The sequence below is a fragment of the Dermacentor silvarum genome, chromosome 2, assembly GCF_013339745.2.
Source record: "Dermacentor silvarum isolate Dsil-2018 chromosome 2, BIME_Dsil_1.4, whole genome shotgun sequence".
NCBI classification, from domain to species: Eukaryota; Metazoa; Arthropoda; class Arachnida; order Ixodida; family Ixodidae; genus Dermacentor; species Dermacentor silvarum.
In genome coordinates this window covers 192631540-192647350 of record NC_051155.1, presented here as the reverse complement: position 1 = coordinate 192647350, position 15811 = coordinate 192631540, and the positions used below count along the sequence as shown (strand labels likewise).

Below are 15811 nucleotides of genomic sequence, written 5' to 3'. Positions count from 1 at the left end.
AAAAGATTTCGGTAGTCGCCATACGCAACATATAGACGCTACTTTCCTTCTTCTGTTCTCCTTTGTCTTTTACAAAATAGGAACGCTTGAAAAAAAATAATAAATCTTGCTCGCATTGCTAAGATTCTCCAGATCGAATCGGCCTTATTACTTATAGAAGCAATATGCTTCCCTTCGTCGCTGCTGCTTACAGGAAAATTGCCATAATGTTTAATCCATTCAATATGAGAAGCTTTGTCGAGTTACGGCTTACTACTGATGCATGTTGCGCTGTGCCAGCCGGAAACTTCCACATTAACAATATGTATCAGTTCTAGCTCATCGTGCCGCTCATAAGGACTCAATGCCGTAAAAAAAAAAAGATTGCATTCTATTATTGGCTCACGACCAAGTTTTTTTTTTATATTAGAAACGGCCGCGGGAACTCTGGCACTTGGGGCGTGGTACACCTACTAAGAAGGTACGGCATCGCGTTAGTGATCCTGTCGCCATCTCAGATAAGTGAGTCTCTGACGAGTACCCAGAGTATTATGGACGGCAGAACAATATCTGCCTTCTATCAAGTTGTGTCTTAATGAGCAAGCTGTACCGCGGTGCAGTGTCGCAACAGGTTACTGACATAAGTTGGCTGAAGCAAGCTGTGTTCGCATCGTGTAATTTTCCTACGACCAAAACTCTCTATAACTTCTCTGCATAGAACCCTGAAGCTGACAAGAGCTCCTTCCTAAACACGTATAGCCAGTTATCTTCATGATGGTGATTGATGGGCGGAACAGAGCCATATGGCCCATCTAAATGCTTATGGGCATACAGCCTTGCCGACAGTTTTTCTAATTGAGAGCGTAGTATGTGAGCGTGCTGCCTGTCGAACGTTTCTGAAATTATAGACCATCGAGCACCACTACGGGCGGATGATATACATAGCTTCGAGGCAAAAAATAAAATATAAGATATACCCTTGCATACCCACATGTTATAACGAACAGCTGTGCAGAGCTCACTGTGTGAGACGAGTTAATTGGGTTAGAGACCTCCGCGTCTCTACTTCGCTACTTTCAAAGCAGAGCTCATAAATGACTTTTTTTGCGTTCCACTACCTTCGTGATTAAGTAAAATAAAGTATGAGACGGCTGTTAATTGGCTCTACTACATGAAAGCTCCGTTTGTTGCGTAATACGTCTGACAAGTGAAGATGAGACAGCTGAAGCAAGTGCGGCGTGCACTTGTTGCTAATGCTAATAATGAGGCGACCCTTCAGTACTAACCTTCCGACCGGCGTGATAAACCTCCTCCACTTAAAACAGGTTGACAATTCAACTTGTTGCTCTCGCACTTTGTTTACACACACTCAGTCCATATACGAACACTGTACGGCCAAGAGGCACACAGCGAGCAATTCCTGGCTCATAGGTATCGCTGCAAGCGACAGACTTGGCCAGCAAGCCCTATGCATCGCCGTACCAGCGAGATCGGGTACGCAGGGAAGTAGATACGTATGCGTTCGCGTATGAAGCGGCATTAAGGGTTTGTCACATTGGCTGCCGTAATTTCGTAAGGCGGGAGTAGATGGGATGCACGGCATATAGCGCTCGCTCGCGCATGAATGCTTAACGACCGCGGAGGAGGGAAGTCGTTGGTACGTGCCTCACTATGTTATTCATAGTCGCAATGCCGCTCACGCGCGCCCGTGTCCTAATTAGCTGCGAGGCATAGCAGGATCACAGAAGAATCACGCACCGTCATCGTAGCCGAAGAACGCAGTTCCTCTAGGCTCGCCCAACGAAATAGACGACGGCGCGGAAAACCCGAACTATGATATATGGTGCTCGGAGAACGCCCGAATATCTGTCTGCGCGCCGGCAATTTATGCCTGCAGCTTTGCGGCAGGGTGACAGACGGTATAGATCACGTGATGATAGGAATGCATTAGTCTGCCTAATATGCGTTCACTTCACAGTCTGGTATTCTTCCGTAAGGTGTATTACACAGAACCCTATCATAACTGTTTGTACTGTTCCCCACCCACTTAAAATACCTGCCAGAAAGGGCAATTCTTGCACATTTTTTTTTTCTCTTGTGACACGTACCTTGTTTGCGAATTCGTCTCTCTTGACGTTAATACTGCTGTCATACCAGCTACCAGATAAGAGTTGTTGCTATCTCTAATCATGCTCGCTTTTGCAGTGCTGTTGAATGCTAGATGTTCGCGCGACGAATGGTTTGAGCATTCCAAATACCTGAATAGTGCTTGCTAACAATTTTTTGGCCCTTTGCTTTGGGTTGAGGCTTGTTTCACTATTTTTTACGTTTTGCTCATGCATATCCCATACCTGCAATGCTCTTCGGGCCTTTAAAAAATCGTGAGTAAGGATGATGATGTTGATGATGACGACGCACCTGGAGGTTAGCGATGAAGAGTACGTTGCGGATCGTTACAGGGTGTGAGAGGGGAAATGATAGATGCTCAATGTCAAGAGGATTGGAGTCCCGTAATCCGCTTTCACTCGGAGCTGCAGACTCTAATACCCGTGCCACACGGGCAAAGTAGAGTGCACTTTGAGCGAGTGCACTTCGCGGCTAGTGTCATTCGCATACTGCCACACGGGAAGGCTTAGTGACACTCACTGCAGAGTGCACTCGCCGGCGAGTGCGTTAGGCGAACTCACTTCGCGGCGGCGAAGTGTGTAGCCTCGTTAGCAATGCTTAGAAGATACATAAAGTGATATTGAAAGAAGGGTCAGGAGTAATTTTTAATAACATTGTTTTAAATTTCTAACGTTACAAGATAATAAAATGTGCCACACCGCAAAAAAAAAAAAAAAACGACAAGAACAGCAAAAAAAAAAAAAAAAAAACTCTCGCTCTCGGGCTGTTCACGACCACGCCGGATAATGACTGCGCAGTTGTTTGGCGAATCGAGTAGTTTTGACTGTTGCTGGTCAAGTTTCCGTCGTTGCCGGCGCTTATAAAGGTGGATTGTAAATGTTGTTCCTAACAATAATAAACTGTTTTTGTGCACACATTTTTATATTAGTAAATATATGCTTTCCCGTCTGACTCCCGGTTGCCATGGTCATCAATTTGAAAGAACACGTTTCGTTCTCGTGTAGCAGCGCACCGCCAAAGTGACACTCAGCGCGCTGAAGTGCACTCGCTCGAAGTGCACTTTACTTTGCCCGTGTGGCACGGGTATAACCTTCAACAAAAATTGGAGGACGCTTAAGCTTCGCCTTTAAGAATGTAACGCGATAGCGTTATCGGGATCCGTTTGCATCGCATCGTTCGCATACGGCAAGTAGGCTTCATTCACTGCAACACTGAACGTGGAAAAGCCAGCTTACAAAGACCAAGCTTACACCGATCCCCTTCAAGTCAGCTTCACTTTTAAACTGAAAGGCATTGTTAGAAAGACATTTTTCCAGGGGTAATACAAGTGGTCGTGTATTAAAACGTGACGGCCCTAACACCTTTTTCTTATTATTTTATTAATTGTTTGTTATTGCCCCGACGCGCGCAGGTCTGGTAGAAATGCAGGAAAAGGGGTTTGTGTTTGAGTTTCCTCGTAGCAGAATTAGGTTTTCTTGTACATTCAAATTACAATCCGACGCCGGTTGGTAAACAATCCGACGGCGAATCCGACGTCGAATGGTAAAGTCTTACTTTACCATTTTTCTGACAGATTTCACTGTGAGAAATTCAATTTTTGTTCACCAAAACCTTGCACCACGTGGAGGGCCTGTGCGGTCGATGTGGTTGGATGATTTTCTCCACCACCCGCGATCATACACCGGTTGCCGACGCCGGATTTTCTGCGACACGGGGCCTTAAACGCTATCGCGTTGATAAGAGACAAGATCCCAGGTAACTAGATGCAAAGGAGGGCCGGAGCAGGCATTAGGAAGCAAGTAATATTTTTAATGAATGGAAAAGAAGAATAGCTGAAAGTCGGACGGGAACGAAAAGAAGTTTGCCGGAAGGGAGCGCAATATTAAAAGGGAGGAAGAAAAGAGCTAATTGTAAAGCTGCCTTCTCCCCCTCACGCCAGCTGCGCGTTGTCACTGATTTATCGTCAACTTTTATTCTGCACGCCTGCACAAAATGATCGAGTGGGGTGGAGGGAATGGAAACGATAATCCGCATCTCTACCGCGCGTTAATTTTCATCCACAATATCAATTTTTTTCTTCCAGTTCTTTTGCCCTCTAACTATTTAGTCATTGTTGTAAACGGAGCTTTCCGTGGAAGATATATAGTGGGAACGTTTTGAGTTGCTGCATTGCAACGTTGTAAGGAAACTCCAGTGATATGCCAGTGACTAACGACAAAGCCTGCAGGTTCGAAATGTACCGACAAAGTGTTTCAAATGCTTATAGAAACGCTTGGTGCGCGCCGGTAAACAAGAGTTGCAACTCGAGAAAGGGAGAAATAAAGCGGGAAAGGAAACAAAACCCATTCATGAATTTTCGTTTCTTAGTTTTTTTATAATTTCGTAGTAACATACGATAGCTTTGAAACACACAAGTTGATATTTTAAAACAATTAACAAACATCCTGGATTACTCGAGCGCTGGATGACAGCTGAATTACTCGAAGAGGGGACATTACTTGCGCTTAATACAAAATGCATAATTGACTAAGTAGCAAATTTGAGATCTAATTATTTCAGGATGTTTGTTGCAATTTACGAATTGGAGCCGTTGCGTTCGCAAGACATATTCACTTAGAAAGAATGCTGAAGTTGTCATTAGTTTCGTTATAGGAACGTCTCCTGGTATTCATTACAAGATAGTTGTAGCTCACTTCGATAAATATTGTCTTTGACATTACAATCTAAATATTAGCAATAATCATAAATTAATACATGACGAACTATTAAAAAACAATGGGCAGGAAATCGTCGCAAGTTACCTTTGGTGCTACTGTACTTCTGCGCAAGCCAGACTTGCGCGGGTTTCAGAGGACTTGGCAGGACCTGTTGAAAGAAAGTAATCAAGGTTAGGATTAGAAAATAGGGACATCAGACTGGTACGTAGCATTGCGAAAGAAAAAAAATAGTACGTGTTAAACAAATACATGCCACGGAAAAAATTGTTGTACTGCCAATCACGCGTCACTGTACGGATCCATTTGACGCTCTCGTAAAGAAGGTGCTTACCACTAGAACATCATTGGGGCAAAAAAAAAATCTAATAAATTTTATGCCTCGATTCGTAAAGACTCCTTCTCAGAGAACTCTCAAGCAATAGCTTTGTGAATTGACATCAAAGTAAGCTCAAGGAAATGTAGTGCCCGTTATAACACTAGTGGTCTGATAGTGGGTAAGGATTACGGGAGGTGTTACAAGTAAACTTTAGAGTTAGCTTTACCTGACGAACCAAAACGAAGACCAAAATCAGAAAGACTAGTCCGGTGATGCCAACTATCGTTTCATAGATATGAACCGCGCAAAGTTTCTCATGCGGCTCATTGATAACAATAAGCTTATTTGCGTAGACAAACACCAGGCGCCCATGCCGAGAAGTGAGGCGCGGACCACTCAAGCACACTACTGTGTTAACATTAGACAAAGACAAAAAAAAAAGACGTCTGAAACAAGCTTAACTAGAGCCAATATACCGGGACCCTCAACGTACATAGTCGATGCGGACGTGAAAAAAAAAAAAAAAACACAAAGGAATACGCACACAGACAACGACGCTAGTAGTGGTGAGCAAACAGAACAAGTGTTTGCGCCTCTGGCCGGAAGTGAGAGGGGAAGGACACAGAACGGCCACTTTCGCTTCCTAACAAGGAAATAATATTTACACGCGCACAGAAAACGAGTCAGACAGCGAAGGCTTCGGCGAAGAATTTCTCTTCGGTGTGGTCGTGAGTGCCTTTGTAAGTTTTGTGATCATCGTCCAAATTTTCCCGGGAACTGGACTTCCTCTCGAAACATTAAGAGCAGCATCTACGGTTTTCTTCTTCTATCGCTTTTATTTTGACGAAGATGTGTGCGCTGCCAAGACAGGACGTCAAACAAGACGAGAATGAAAGTTTAGAGTTTGCTCGTAGTCACAAAGATCAGCTGCTAAAATGGCATATTAAAAGCAACACGGGAAGATGTACATTACAGTACACATCACGGTTAAGTAGCAAGCAGCAGAGTAAAATAGGAAGAGAAAGTTAGCTATTGTATTATGTTGCGTTAATCAGCGGCACGTGATTGAAAAGCAAGGAAATTTAAAACACCACAGCTCATAGTCTAGAATATTCAACTGTTTAACTGTTATCTGCACAGTGGGCAACGTATGACGGAAATACACCGTTTATGAGAAGAGAAAAAAAGGTTAAAACAACCAAGAAACAAAGTAAGAGACAGATAGACAAACAAACATTCAGCGTTGTAGAAATAGAAAGAAAATATACCAACAGAAAAATATGGGCAGTCCTTAGTTATCATCGTGTGCGCCCCGATGAGATTTGACGCAATCGCCGTGTGTGCACATAATGACGGGTAATTTTCCTAAAAATATGGACTAGGAGTGGCAAGAACATTCGTACCAAGAGCGCTTTGTAAGAACCGTTGCCGTATAGGGTCAGTCGTAGTAACGAATTAGTTCTGCCTATTTTTATAGTTGAAAGGCAACTTATCAGAATTTAAAGGGCAAAGTCAGACAAGACTTGCTGGTAGCTCAGAGCTTGTGAGCACGGTGCTAGACGTTCTGCACAGATGGACAGATAGATTGGCTTACGCGTCTACACAGATGTACCCTTCTGTGCAAAGGATAAGGGTTTCCCATCCCCTCCCGTCTCTAGTTTTAACGCGACAGCGTTAAGGGCCCCGTATCGCAAAAAATACGGCGTCGGCGTCCGTGTCACTGTCGGCGTCCGCGGTAAGCATCGGCGTCTGGCGGAAGTAATCATGCCGAACCACCTCTACCGGGCGGTCCCCCCTTCGCGTGGCGCAAGGCATTCGGGACCAAAAACTTAATTTCTCAGAGTAAAATTCGTCAAAAAAATCGTAAAGTACGACTTAGCCACAACTTACAGACGTGAGAGCGTCGAATTGTAATTTGAATATACGAGAAAAAAATCCTGATAAGCAGCCAGGGATCTTTGAATGCTATCGCGTTCCACTCTTAAAGGCGAAGCTTTAGCGTCCTCCATTTCTGATGGTGTTCCGCTGTACTTTGGTTCTCCACAGCGTTGAGGGGAACGTTGAAAACCGATCCTTTTTATATTTCGGACACGCGCGCGCCTCGGGGCAACAGCAAACAATTATTAAAATAATGAAAAAAAAAAACGTCCTAGGGCCCTTACATTTTGATATAAGGTGGCTTATATTGCCCCTGTAAAAATCTCTTCCCAGCAATGCATTTGTTTTAAAAGTGAAACCGACTTTAAGGGGATCGGTGTAAGCTTGGTCTTTGTAAGCTGGCTTTCCCATGTTGCGTGTTGCGGTGAAGCCTTCTCATAAAGAAAAATGCGATGCGAGCGGGTCCCGATAACGCTATCGCATTCCACTCTTAATGCCCAAGCTTAAGCGTCCTCCAAATTTTTGACCTCGCTATATGCGTCAGCTAACAAATACGTCATCGTTGTTACTGTTCGGAGCGCATGACTAAACCTTATATAGAGAAACTAGAATTGCGTGAGAGCCACTAGAAACGCTTCTGGTCTAGTTCAAAAATAAATTACGAAGTGAAATTGTTCAACGCGCAATTGGACTGCATGCATAAACAATCCCTAGACACATATAGAGAAACTACGGTTGCGTTAGAGCCACTAGAAACGTTCTGGTCTAGTTGAAAAGTAAATTACGAAGTGAACACAAATTAAAGCTAACTGTTCCACCGAATGATTTCCAGACGCGGTATGAAAAATTCTGGGTGCGTATGTTACTTTTGCACGTGGCAGTACATCAGATATATACGGAGAAAAATCTACCGAGAAAACAAAATCCTGGAAAAAGAAGAGCATTCAGGGTAAAGTATTTGTCGGTTATGACGGCAACAGAACCAACTGTGTGTGTGAGAGAGAGAGACAGAAAGAAAAGAAGAAAACGCGAGGGTTTCTTTTATGCCATCGAACAGCGCAACCTGTTATCGTGTTTCCACGTTCTTGCTTGTTTCGCACCAGGCACGCGCAAGACAGACGTAAACACGGATGAGCTTTCACGCGCAGCTACCCAGCAATTCCAGTTGCGAAGGTTCGGCCGTACAAACCATGGCACGGTTGGGTTACTCTCTCTCGTGTTTCTGTTTACCTGAAGATTCCTCGAAATCGCATCGTTCTAAATGGATTTTTTTTCGTTCTTTTTATTTTTTTTCTTGTGTGCCTTTTCGTCTGGTGATCCCTCCGAGAGCTTTTGCGATGGAGCAGACGATGAAAAAGTCGCTTTTAACACTGTCTCATTTTTCTCAGGAGAAATGTTTTTACACTTGCAGAATTCATTCTTTCGAAGAATCCTTTCTTTTTTTGCCTGTAGCACCATTAAATAACAGTGGAACCCGACATCTTGATTAAAATGGTTGTGAGGACGAATATTGATTCTCGAAACTTATATACGAGCACTTTGTCGATAAGAAAGTAAACTTCGCCTAAAATTAGTTACGCGTCACAAGGAGACGTGTAGGTTAACAGAATGACGAAAAAGACGCGCATATTGTCAGCCTTTTTTCAGTTTTTTTTTATAGTGATATCGAGAAAATACTGACAGAAATACTGACAATACGGACGATGAATGCGTCTTTCATTTTTCAACAGCGATATTAAAAAAAACAAAAACAAATATCGTGTTCTGGTACTTGTGCGAGAAAGCTCACGTTTGTCCAAACGCACACACGCACATATGCACAAAATACCCATGCCTCCGACAGCCGTAGAAGCGCTGGCTTTCCACTAAGAGCAACACCAAAGCTGACAACATTTCCGGTCAATGTCCTCGCACTCGATACATTGCACGTATATAGCAGAGCTGCAACATGCGGTTGTACTTTCCGGCACCACGTATATAGCATAATATCTGTCGTCTCTTACAGTCGTCATTCCTTTTCTAGAACTCTGAGGCCTACATTTTCCGTTGTTTTTGAGCCGGCTCACACAGCTCTCGAGAACAAAACAAATAAAAGAGTCATGCATTACCCCTGTCAGCTTCCAGTAATATGGTTGTCCCCGACAGACATTACACCTCCCACATAGTGGTGATTTACACTCGAAACCGACTGCGATAAATATATATGCGCATGTATTATGCAGACCGTACGGTACATGACATGTCTATACTGCACACTTAACGCCACGAGAAGCACGAAATCGCATTCCAAGCACTGTACCAGCGATAGCATAATATATTCAAAACACGGCCGGTGGCACCTTTATGGCCAACGTGCTCTGAATGCCACGCGCTCTAAAGCTTCGTTTCTCTGACCTATTGTGGGGTCGGGTATTCCCGAACCACCGTTGAGGAGAGCGACGGGGGGAAAGCGTGCGCAGTCGTTCGAAGCGCCGAGTACGGGCTTCTATAAGAAAAGAAAGAAACAAACAAACGCGATAACTTCTTATTGGCCTAGTTGCTTGACACTCGACGGAGCCATTGTATCGAAACTAAAAACGAGCACAAAGAACACAAGACCGGACAACGAGGGCGCTACGCGATGCCAGCCTGTACAAGCGGCGACGTTGAGCCTCGTTCAACATCATACACGAGAAACGTTCGGGAACCCTCCGCGCTATAGCTCATGTAGCTACGCACACGCCTGTACAATCGCCGCATTGCTCACCTCAACTTTTTCACGGACTCACGCGGTCCGAAAACTTTTGGCAGTACATAGTCTGCGCGTGAACAGTCCACATTTTCATTCGCGCAAGGCGAGTCGTACATTTGCGGTAAATGTAGGCAGTTAGAGGACGTAGTGAAGCGGGGAGAAATGATATAGCCGAAACAGAGTCTTCGAGCCACGCACGAAACGACGAAGAAATCCTTCGCCTTGAAACAAACAGGACAGTATATAGTGTCGCCCTAACAAGGCTATTGTTCTCACTCGGCGCGTCTATACTGCGCGCCAGCTGCGAGAAGCGCCGATAGCGACGCATTACGAAGCGCTAACGACCCTTCGGGCAGCATTGCGAGGCCCGAGGCCGGGCCGAACTGCCCCGGGATCACGTCCGGCGTCTTCCGCATCGCGTCCGCGCCACCGCAGCTGGAACCGATGGCATTGCATCGCGGCCGATCCGCCAGTGATTCATGACGAAGAAATAGGCGCCTGCCGGCCAAGCGGAGCGTGCAAAGGAAATTGCGCAGCGCGGTTGGATCTCTGCCGCCTCCCAAGCCAACTCGAGAACAAGCGCACAACCAGCGCTCGTTAGCCAGCAAGAAAAAAAAATAGTGCGACATGTCTTCCTGCGCTGCTTTTTCACCCCGGTGCTATAAGCACACTCGTATACGCCTATATCGTTGGCCCACGAGCGCATTGTCGCAATCGTTACAACAATTAATGGTGATTTAATATTTTGTACGAAAATCGTATGTCGAACCAGCCCGGCAGTGGCTATATCTGCTATGGCGTTGCGCTGCTGAGCTCCAGTACACGGGTTCGACCCCTGCCGCGACGCCCGTACACCCATAAGGCCAGAATGCAAGAACGCGAGTGTACTGTGTATCGGGAGCATGCTAAAGAACTCCAGCTGGTCGAAATTGATTCGGAGTCAGCCACTACAACGTGCCTCGTAATCAGATTGTGGTTTTGGCAGGTAAAACCCAACAACTTAATAATTAATTAAAACATTTTCAAATCTGTATGTAAAGTGCTGCCTCAGTACATCTTTGAAATGATTAGTGTGACTGCACACACATTCCTCGCCCCTTTCCTTCTTCGCTTGCATTTAAGTCACCTAGATACTAAGGGAGCAGGGGAAGAAGATTATATATTGAATCATGTCGCAAGAACACCACCACCGACAACAACAACAATGTCGTCTAAACAGCCACCCATATAAGGCGTCTAGATGAAGTTTTGCCGCAGCTACAACAATTATAGCGGCGGATATATAATACGCAAATAGTTGTCCAATAGCATGTTGAGTTTCCTTTTTTTCTGGCGCATGCATGCGGATCACCTTGCGTCACCTATGAAAACGCAGGGAGCTGTCGCTGCAAACAAAAGCTGTTGATTCTGGAGAGACAAATGCCCGGTTCATTAAAGCTGAGGCTGCTACCGCAGGAGCTATATAAAATGAGATGACCTGCTCTTAAATTGTAGTTGTGGAAACTGTCTTAATAAAAGAAACTGCAAAATTGACTCTGGATATCGTTATTCACATAACGTGCTAGAGGACAAAGCACTCACTCAAGAATAGCTGCAAGGCTGCTTACTAAAGAAAAACTAAAATCGAGAAGTGCTTACGTCCCGCGTCTTGCGGCACCTCCCGACGTAGAACAATGTGACATAATAAGCTACTAGGACCCGAACACAACCTCCACTAGAAACCATGCACGCCGCATTCTTTCGCTGCACTCAAATCGCACCCGTTGTCGGAAGACCAGACAGTAGGACGAACAGACGGCCGGAAGACAACACCAGACGTCACAGTATGAGGACACGTCTACATGACAATGCGAAATCCATCTCCTACCAATTCTTCCGCGCATTCGAAGCGTCGAGCTCACGCAAGCTCCAACTGAAAAGAAGAAATTCAAGTACAGCAATGTCAGAATGGGAGAAGGAGCGATGTATAAGCAGTCCAGGATGGTGCCAAATACCAGCAACGCGCACAAACAGCCATAGTGAGCGCACAAACAGGCCCGATGCGCAACGGTTATCACTTTAGCGCCCGCATCGTCGCTTCACCCATCACCCCTCGCGTCCTCTGGCCAAGATGTGTTTGCACGCATCTCTATACACATACGCGGACCTAGACTACGGAACCTAATAAATGAAAGAAAAAAATGCCGAGAAAAAACGAGATAGAAGCAGTGTTTTGCCAGCTAGCTGCGGGAAAGTTTTCTCTATCAGTTTTTTCTGCTGAGCTTGCAGGAAGTGGAGCAGCCGTCGTGATTCCTCTGTTACCTATATATAAACGGCACTGCCCTCACGCCTTTCTCATCACGCCCCACCACTTCGTGCGTTCCTCGGAATCGCAGTCAATGCCACCATACCACGCCCTCGTTCTCTCTCAATCTCAGCCGCTCCAGGGACGACTTTTGCTTTGCCGTGCGTTCTGCGCAAACCTATAATCTCTACTGTGCCTGAACTGCTATAGCTATTGTACTTTCGCGTCCGCGCGCACATTTCTCGTAAAAGGTAAACAGGCACGAAGTCGAATATATAGATAGAAAATGAAAAAAAAAACGGAGCATAAAATAGAGGCAGTGTATTGATTCGATTCGCGGAAGCGGGGGCGGAGATGAAACGCCAATAACAGAAAACGCGCCTGTGACGGAAGTCCATCTGCAGAAAGAGAAATGGCACCGGTTCCGCGGTCAATATTTCTATTTCTCACCTCCCCAACATAGCGAACGCTTTTTTGGCAGCCCTATTTCACCTCCTATGAATTTCTTTACTTTTTCCTTACCTGGCTGCTTGCAAGATGAGATAGCTCTCATGGGCCTGTTTGCTTTATTGATAAACCGCATACCTGGCGATGTTTTCTTTATTTTTGCTTTCACATACACAAAGTTCGATAATGAAGCCCTCTGTATTCCCCTTTCATGAAAGCTGAACGCGAAATCACGTAGGCGCTCAAAGTACCATTTCTGTTTGTTTATAACGGCGCTCCAGATTTTCATCCAAGAGATCAATGACGTAATTACGAGGACGAATGCACTTCTTACTTTTGAAACATTCGTTTTTGGTCATTACGTGCACTCTTTACCCCATGTTTGGTCCTTGCTTGAGTTGTTTGTGATGATTGAGATGTACCCAGTTATGACGCAACCAATGCAATCTTCCTGTAATAATGCTGTCGGATACTGAAAATACTAATAAGCCAATAAATGTGCTTTGAGTGCACGAAAGATTCAAAAAAAGATGTCCAGGGCCTATCTGCATTTTTCTCCGTTAATATATATCGTTTACTCGAGATACCGCCTAATAGCTTTCACATAAAGAAAGGCTAGCATAATTTTAAGAAAGAAATAAATGCATTACGACGGCATGGAGGTGCTAGTAGACTAAAAATCAGAGGCGTAGACATCAACGCCACATTCGTCACCACTGCAACTCTATAACATTTCTGCATCCAGGTGCATAGACGAAGTAAATAAGTAGACCGGTATATCCTTGGTCCACAATTTTACGTAAATAAATTTTCGTCAGCGAGTATGCTTGTAAACGAAGCTTGTCGAACTGAACCGTTTAAGGTAATGCTCAGTCTAGTGCTATTTAGCCAAACGTGTATCTGGTAATGACTTCCGAAGCTTCGTAAACCGCACTGGAGATATCAAGAGCAGCTGATTAAAACCAGCTACCAACCAGCGACGTGAAGTAACCAGTCTCTCTCACCTATATAGCATAATTAAAGGTAAACGATGCGACTAGACATGATTTCGCGCAGAAGGTGAAAGCAAACGCAGAAGGCAGATGCGAATAGCCCCGCCTTTTTTATTTGTTCTCAAGCCCGCGCCTGCTATCGATCGACAAGTGAAAGCGCAGCCACGGTTGGACACAAATGCTGAGCTACCATGGGAAATGTTCCAGTAATAATGAAAAGGATACCACCAGCTTTGCTATTTCAGTATTTGTGAGCGTGCGCGTGCGTTTGTCTGTGTTCTGGTTTGTGAAGCTTCCAGATTCACGGTGGGTTAGTATTGCACCCAGCAGCTGTCCTACACACCGAAAACGATTTAAAAAATAAAAAGCACGCGTAGCCAGCCCCCTCTACCCCTCCCTTTCCGACGTAATAAAACAGAATCATAATACTAATGAAAAAAGCATAGACCGCACAAGTGATTGAAGCAGCCCCCAAATGGCAGATACACGCGTGAGTGTATAGATGGCAAAGGGGATGCAATCCCCCCCCCCCCCCCCTCCCTTCCTTCTCCCTCATTTGCAGAAGCTCTTCTAAAGTACACGATCAGGAAGGGCCGAAACTGTCCTCCTTTCGCCCGTTCCCATGAGAGACAGCGCGCCACGCACCAGAGAAATCTTTGTGGGTGCCTCTCTGAGTGTCTCGCCCCGCACGGACATTAAGCGGAGAGCACAGCAGTACGCGTTTAAGCACGCACCGTCCCGGCGGGCGACATTCGGGGCAACGGACTGAGGCAAGAGAGAGAGCGGCGCATTATTCATTTCGCCCGCGCACCCGTGCACTTAGCGAAGAGAAAGAGCTTCGCAAATTGAATAATCTCCGCCGCCGTATCCCGATGGAGCCCAGCAGCAGCAAAGCAAAGCCGTAAGGCAATTGCCCCTTATTTAGTCTTTTTATTTTCTTCTTTTTTTCTTCTTTTTCTTGTCTTCTCCCCCACCCGCATGGTGGCGACGATTTATTTACCGCCTCGGACCGAGCCAGCAGAGAGCGTTTGTCCCCGACGGCCGGCGCTATACTGAATGTAGAGTGGTATAAATGGCGCTCTATTTATACGCCCTCTGTGCGCGCTGCCGAATAAGTGCTGGCGCGATCTATACGTATACACACGCTGGACGTATGGGCCATATTTTGGCCCGTTGGCTGTAGCGACTGGTCGCGAGACGAAACGAATAATGCGAGCGGCGGCCCTGTATAAACAAACGGAGCATATAGGCGTGCTTCCTGTGGCAGTGGGCGTTCCCGCCAGCGTTTAGTGTTTTCCTTTCGCCGTATAGTGCGTACCCACATACCGAAGCCAAGGAACCGAGCGTTACGCTTGGTATAGGAAGCGAACGCGGTAATTTGGGTCTGTCGAAGACAACACTTCAGCCGGGAGGCTGCAGCGTGAAGGATCTACTATAATAAGGCCTCCATAAGGCGCGCAATAGACAACGCGCGCTTTGGACGGTTGCGAATCGGCTCACGAGGGTATACATACTTAGGCTATAGATACGATTAGTCGTGAATCAGCCCACTGACAAGAAGTGGCGGCCGCGCTACCCGGATATTGAAAGGATGTAGGACCACGGCTCGCAATAACCGCGACGCCCGCGTCCGGCGATGTTGGGAGTTTCGGACAGTTTTAAGGTGCGATTAGTGTCCGTTGAGAGAATGGGAACGATTAACGGCTGCATGACACCGTGTTCTCTAGAGACGTGTGAAATGAACGGTGGATCTGCACATGTAATAATGGCGCTTGCATATTAGCAGACGCATTCAGTAATGGCCAGGGAGAGTTTAATCTTACAGTGGCTGGATGCTGCTATACGATGAGATAGACAGAAGTTCGAGAATTTAGACGACGCACTAAGATTGTGAGCGCTGCTAAGTACAAAAGGAAGTAGTGTTTACTTTTAAATATATATTCAGTACGATTTCTTCACCTCTTTTTCAACGACTGGAATTTTAGATGACTGTAAATGCTTGGAAGAAAAATATCTGGGAAAAGAAAAATTGCACACCTATGAATGAGGGTGTTTGTGACATATGGCTAATGATATCCCCAATGCGTCTTTAAAGATGCGTGGTTTTTTCCACGCCTACCCTCGTCCTTAAGTGTGTGAAAACGTCTACTACGCATGCTTGTCGTTGTCAGAGGGACCTCCTCAAACTGTAATTAAATCATAATTCAGACGATTGTAATTCGAAAAAACTGTATCATTCAGGGAAACTATGTGCGAAACGAACGCGGAGTCTTAGGGCTCAACAATAGCAAGAGCGCACCCCGGTAGCGACACATCTCGTGAAGGCGAAATCTTTGTAGT

General features: G+C 45.5%; 1 protein-coding gene across 23 annotated transcripts in view; it reads right to left on the bottom strand.

Annotated features, from left to right (window-relative positions):
- Window positions 1–15811, bottom strand: part of LOC119442360 (pregnancy zone protein) — a 141337-nt gene that overhangs the window by 75885 nt on the left and 49641 nt on the right. For all 23 annotated transcript variants that reach the window (XM_049662081.1, XM_049662078.1, XM_049662086.1 and 20 more), the window contains exon 2: window positions 4908–4971. The gene's annotated coding sequence lies outside the window, so the exon portion shown is untranslated. The remainder of the gene's footprint in view (window positions 1–4907; window positions 4972–15811) is intronic.